This window comes from Poecilia reticulata, chromosome 10, assembly GCF_904066995.2.
Source record: "Poecilia reticulata chromosome 10, P_reticulata-male-v2, whole genome shotgun sequence".
Lineage (NCBI taxonomy): Eukaryota > Metazoa > Chordata > Actinopteri > Cyprinodontiformes > Poeciliidae > Poecilia > Poecilia reticulata.
Window position 1 is genome coordinate 14903304 of NC_088839.1, and position 6595 is coordinate 14909898.

General features: G+C 39.6%; 1 long non-coding RNA gene across 1 annotated transcript; it reads left to right on the forward strand.

Annotated features, from left to right (window-relative positions):
* The first annotated feature begins 1303 nt into the window (after window positions 1-1303).
* On the forward strand, window positions 1304-4972 carry LOC103471234 (uncharacterized). Its single transcript, XR_534609.3, has 2 exons — window positions 1304-4363; window positions 4484-4972. It is a non-coding gene; the product is annotated as an uncharacterized LOC103471234 (long non-coding RNA).
* The last annotated feature ends 1623 nt before the right edge of the window (window positions 4973-6595 follow it).

A 6595-nucleotide genomic window follows, 5' to 3' on the forward strand; every position in this document is an offset into this window, starting at 1 on the left:
GTCCTAAATTCTTGTCAAGTCTATATGGAGAAGAACGATTGTTAAAGCATCCAGTAGTTCTGTTATAATATTGTTGAAAAGAAAAACTAGTGTGGTTTTGATACAGAGTAACAGACTAGCTTGAAAATATTTATTTGATCACCCACTTAATAATTGCATTTGGTGAGAAAAAGCAGATTACACAATCTGTCAAATCTACTAAAGATAACCGAACATTTTCAAATGCCCACGGAAACTCCCACAAGGACAATAAATCTTTTTTTTTGTTTATTTATGTACTTTTTTTGTTTTATCTAGAAATTAAAATTAAAAATGCAACACACACACACACACACTAAATATTGAACAGGCGATCACAAGATGTCTCTGTTGCAAAATAAGAAAAGTGAGAGATAATATTTGCTTTTGATGTTTAGCCATTTTCAACACATTCACACCTGTAAGTTTAAAAGGGGGAAGTTACCACAAAAGGTGTAGGTTACGACACTTATTCCTGAAAGCTGCTGGATCAAAAGGCAAGACGGTTCGGCTGACTGGAACTGCTACTCCACGTACTGACGTATGACTTCATGTGGGCTGGTGGGCCGTCTTTATTCAACTTATGTCATTGTGACTCATCAGAAGAACTTGGAGAAAACTTACAAATCTGGTTTTATTCTTAGCGGTTCTCAAATTTCAGCTTTGCCCTGCACAGTTGTCACGCTCTAAACATTTTCATGTGAAAGAGGAGCTTTCACGAATGTAGGTGTAATGTAACATCGGCCAGGCTTTTTTTTTTTCCTGTTCATTCAGTGGGCTTTACTCTATCAGTTCAGAAGAGAAGAGCTGTAAGATAATTTCTGTTTATACATAATGAAAAACTTAATATCTTAATCTGGAGAAATTAACTGTCTTAGTGTCTTCATTTAGTTTAAAGGGGAGGCCTAATGTATTTTCCACACACAGTGTCTTTTTATAGCATAATCAAGAAACTCTACGACATTTAGTTATAAACAGATTGTATTTCTCAAACATAACTTAAAAGAAATTTGAATTTGCAATTTCACACCTTGAAATTGGGCTTGTGTCTCTTTAAGAAGCTCCTGCTCTTTCTGACACTCCGCCTTCAGCATGTCATCACTACATTATGCCGTTCACAACCGTTCTTCGGAGCGTTGGACTGAGAGGAAGCTCAGATGTTTGGTAATTGCTGCTGCCGCTAGTCTGAAGGGGCAGTGTGGGTAAGGCGTGAGGCAGGCTGCAGCTCCAGGGAGGAGCTTTAGAGACCATAAAAAGTTGCAATTTGGTAAAACATTTGTGGATTTGTTAGCTGGTTTTAGAAATTTGTCCAAGGAGTCATTATTTTCAGTTAGCGAAAGCCTAACTTTGATACACGTGGTTTGGCAATAGTTTTTCTTCCGTTTTAGGTTTTTAGGTAAGCAAAATGCTTTCCCTTTTTTGTCTTCATCATGTGTTTTATCCAGAAGATCAGTGATGGCAGCTACCATGCATTTCCCATACAAACAATCACACATAGATAAATAATAACCCAATGCAAATGTGCAAATCACTTAAATATTCACAAACTAGCGCCCAGTGAGATATTTTTCAACTGGTGTTATTTTAAGACCCGTCCACAGCTATAGACCCATCAGTCTGGTCCATAGCTTTAGCCTCTAATCTTGAGTTTTCTTAACATGACAGATGCATATTTTGGTCTAGAATAACCCTTAACACCAATTTCTAGGCCCACTTGAATTGATCCAAGATAAAGAAATCAAAGAGTTATGATATAAACTGATTATGTGATTTTCACAGAACCTCACTTTAAAAAAAATCCAGAACTGCTTCTTCTATTTATAACAATAAAGAGCATAAATCTTCAGCTGAAACAAATTTGTGAACCAACGTTAAAACTTTCCTCTTCCTTCTAAGAGCGACCTATCTAAACACAATTTTACGTGAACATGTAAGGTATTAATTTTGAGTTGATTAGACATTGTCAAATCAAATAATAACCTTGAGGTCCAATGACTAAAGCTTGCTGTGTTGTAGGAATGGTAGAAAATGCAGACATATCTGTTGAAGTGAGAATTTGTTTTTTTAGTGTCAGAGCAGATGCAGAGGGAAGGAGCAGAGAGAGCAAGAAGCAGGAGATAAATAGGTAAGAAGATATTCAGAAGTAGAGTACGTGATGGAAAAGAAGAGTCAGAAAGCAACAGAGAGTAAAAAAGAAAGAGACTGTTAGTGGCTTGTTGACAGGTGGGCCTGAGGGCAGGTACGACAGGTTGATTCAGGTAACCCCCTCTCTTCCTCTGCACTCTCTCCACACCCTCAAACTCCAAAGCCTCCCCTGTACCCTCAGCTGGAGACTGCGGCTGTGGGATAGCCTACAGGGTTGGGGAGACAGGTCTCCATCAGAAACCCCCTCAAACCTTTATAATCACACGATAATCATTTAACTCGGAGTGCCACGTGTCAACAGGCATGACAGCTGATGAGGCGGATAAACAAGACAACTCACAACAGAAACTGCAAAGCAAGGATCGCACGTTTCCAAGAAAGAAGACAAACAAATAGCTGGAATGAGAGGAGAATAAATAAATGAATACCTGTCAGGAAGGCTTTGCTTATGGGACAATGGCTTCCAGGGGCCAATGGTTGAGGGCCAAATGTCACTTTGGGTCACCTGGACTGAAGATCTGCAAACAGACTTCACTCTGCCGCACTCAGACAATAAAGTATCACCAGTAGTACATAATTCAAGCTAATCCAATTTTCACCAATTCTTTCTATTTAGATAATCTCTTGTAAATTAACAAGGCTACAGTTGATTTTCTTCAAGCAAGGCATTGGAAAACGACGGTGTATGCAGGTTAATGGTGCAACTGGATTAAGGAGACAAGATTTGTACAAGAAGCAGCCATTTACCTTAATGGGAGAAACGTGACTGGTGAGATGTGTTTACATTAAAGGAGGGTGAGAGTTCAGCTGAGCAGAGGGAATATTTTTCTGCCTACGCTGGCGGCAGACAGTGTAATGAATTTCTATAAAGCGCACTGCAAATAAAAATAAAGACACACAAAGGAGATTGCATGTTGATGGTTGTCGGGTAATGCTGACGAGAAAAAAAAAGGGGCGAGGACGCTGTTGGAACTTGCTGCCCTACACAGTTTGAAAAAGGGATCCAATCATCTTGATCCGAACTCCAAAAAAAGAAAACAAAAGAAAGAAACCTCAGCCGCTAAACTAAGATTATTGAACAATAATCTAATTTAAACAGAAGCCCTTGACAAATACACAAAGAGACGCAATCAAACATGGGGTGAAACCTTTTGTTGTCCACCTTTCAGCAGGGACATCAGCACAGGTTGCAACAGAGACGTACACCAGCACATTCCATTATTTGTGTTAGTCTTGCTATACAAACAAACTTTGCACATGGTATACTGAACACAAACACCCAGTTACACACACACACAATCATATCTAAAAAGGACCGATACAAGTACATGCATCTACAAGAGCGCTGGCAGCACACACCCAGCTTGGAGCTTGACAATTAAAATAAATCCTGTGGAAGGCCACACTGTGCTTTACAGCTAAACAGGTAAACGACTATGTAGTACAACTGGAGGACTGTTTACCTAAAGATAGTACACGGATTTGTACATAAACAGGCTCAGCGTGATCATTTAGTTCGGTTTTCTCTTTGCATCGTCTCAAAGAGTCATTGGAAGAAAATATGTTGAAATGAAAAGTCATGAACTTCCATTTTCTTCACAGTGGGACTGTGACATTGTGTGTTCTCATTACGAACACACCGTCATCCCTCCATGGGTCGCACTCTCCGAGTTTCTGTCTCTTTCCCCATCTATCTCTGCATTCCCAGACAGCTTTAGCAGTTCAAACCCTCGCACTGCGGCATTGTCACACACCACACTGGTTGCCATGGAGAAATAGTCCTCCTGGTCTCCAAGGTACCCAAGTCTATTGTCTTTGGCTTCTTTATTTAGATGAAAACATGATTTGTTGGAAGGGATCTACTTATTTTTCTTCCGCTGCTTCTTTTTGCTGCCTTTTCTTTGGTCTTTGCGGCGCTCATGAGCATCAATGCAAAGTTGCGTGATGCGTATTGTTTCATCCTTCTTCTTTCCAGGAGTTTTGACTGTGCGCATGTGTGCGTCAAGCTCGTCTGATGTTTTGTAGCAATTAATTTTAGTGTGTCTGCATGTCAGCGCCCCAGGAGGGGGGCTGTATAAAAGTTTTCCCCACTGCCACAGCTCTCGCCAGGGCTTATAATTGCCTTCTATTACCAGGGCTGGGTGTCACAGCGCCTGCCTGTCTGTCACCAGGAGACTCTCAACTAACAACAGATGATGAGGTAAAGAAGTTGGAGTTTTCATACTGCTGCTCTTTTTGGGCAAAGAAAAAGAATTGTATATATATATATATATATATATATATATATATATATATATATAATATATAGTTTGTGGAACAGGTCCTAATCCTCCCATAGCCAGATCATGACAAGAAGCGAGGAATTGCAGTGGTTCCGAAGTGGAGCAGCAGCGATCAGCCAACTCTTCTATAGAGACGGCAATAAGACATGTGCCAGGAATGAACGAGACATCAGCTCACTGATCCGCCTGACTGGAACGTCATTCAAGTGGATAAATGCAGCCTGATATCCAAGGGGATCACAGTTGAATGGCGAAACTTTCAGAAGCCAATATTCGATATTTCAGTGCATTTCACTGTACTTGGCATCGTCCAGGCAAATGGTAGCCACAAATCCTAACAGGAAGTCATAACCAAGCACCTGAAATACAGCGCAAGAGCCTTTTTCGCCAAGCAGATAGTCAGAGACATAACCGGCGTCTAAATATTTACCCTTCTGGTTCGAGAGCACACAAGAACCCTCCACTGTAATTGACAATTCTGGTAAAGATGTATTCAAAAGTCTTAAAATAAATGGTTGCTATGGAGACTTGGTGACCCTAGGATTGCTTCAGTTTTCTAACAGAAATTAATTTTACTCATTTGCCATCATCCTTACTGCTTGTAGTGACAAGACAGACTTGGGTCTATGCCCAGCCTTTGCTGACATGGTTCCAGTTTTACATTGCTTTATAATTAGGCCGACTGTAGATACGGGCCAAGTTCCCAGCCACCATGTGTATCTGTGCCTCTGTTTGGACCCTAATCAGGCTAGATCTGCACTAAGTGGGCTTTAAATCACAATGGACCTCAAGAATGGGACTCACTTGGGTTGACCAATATATTTTTGAAAGCCTGCGAGGCTCACTATGTACCTCTTAGCTTTTTCTCAAGTGTACATCAAATGTATAGTCACTATGTCCAATTAACACAAGACCATCAAATCTGAGTCCTATATGGAGATGTTAAACTAATTTAGGACGACAGAACCATTCCTGTAGCAGTTTTCTTACTTTTTCAGCTCAGCAAAAAGCTCCTTTTCTTGAGTGGTTTGCCGTCTTCCCAATTTTCAGAGAAATAGATGTCTGGGTCACTTCCTATTAATACCCCAGAAAATAAAAACAGGAAATCCTGTTTTGCTGTTTAAAATTTCAGAGACTCACTTACAACTTTAAAAAAAGCAAAGCAGAAATGAAAAAAATACATTACTCATATTTATATTAAAAGAATTGTCAACACGTCATTCCTTTTACACCGAATGTAAGTGATGTAATCTTTAATTTAGTTTACTCTTTGCTAATTTATTTACTGCATAAGTTCATCAGAACAAACTGAGGCGATGGCGTGGTTTCGAAAGACAGCTGTGAAAGCACAAACACCTAAATCCGGCACTATTCCAACCTTTGACCCTGTTCATTTGCATGTTTCCAACACCACACCACAGCTGTCAACGGGCTGCTGCTTCTTTAGGCGGCGCAGCTGAAAACCAAACAGGAAGTGACATCACTGCTCTGAGTTGGAGAGAAACAACCGAGTTGAGAGAAGAAAATAGACAGAGGGGCCGAGAGCAGCATGGCTGATGCGTGGAAAGAGGAAGTTGTCTGTGTTTTGTTCTCATTCAGTGACTGTGGCTCAGACATCCCACTCTGTGGTCTTGTTTTAGACGCGCCAGACAAAAATAAAGATTCAGTTAAAGTTATTTATTTTCCCAGCCACACATGGTCTTCATTTCCTGCTTTACTTTTAAACAGCCAAATTAATATAAATTCGTTATAATCATATGAACGTTAAATTTCCCCTGACAGGGTTTTGTTTTGATGACATCAGCTGTTGCTGGAGAAGAACTTTATGCTTTCTTGTGTTTGCTTCTTTCTTCTTACAGAATATGTAAATGTTTGTAAGATATAAATATGTAACAAACAATTCAAGACATAGGGAACTCTAACCACTTTGCTACGCATGCTGTTTTTCTCTCATATTAATTACTGCTTTTAACCCTACATCAGTTGTATAAGTTCTTATATTTCTAAAATCTTTAACAAAAGTTACTTCTTTCTAAAATTACCCCTGTGTGACATAAATATGATTATAAATAAAACTTACTCTGCAAAAATTCAAAAGAAGGCAGTGTGTTTTTATTATGATAATTACTTGACTAACTATCAGTCATGGT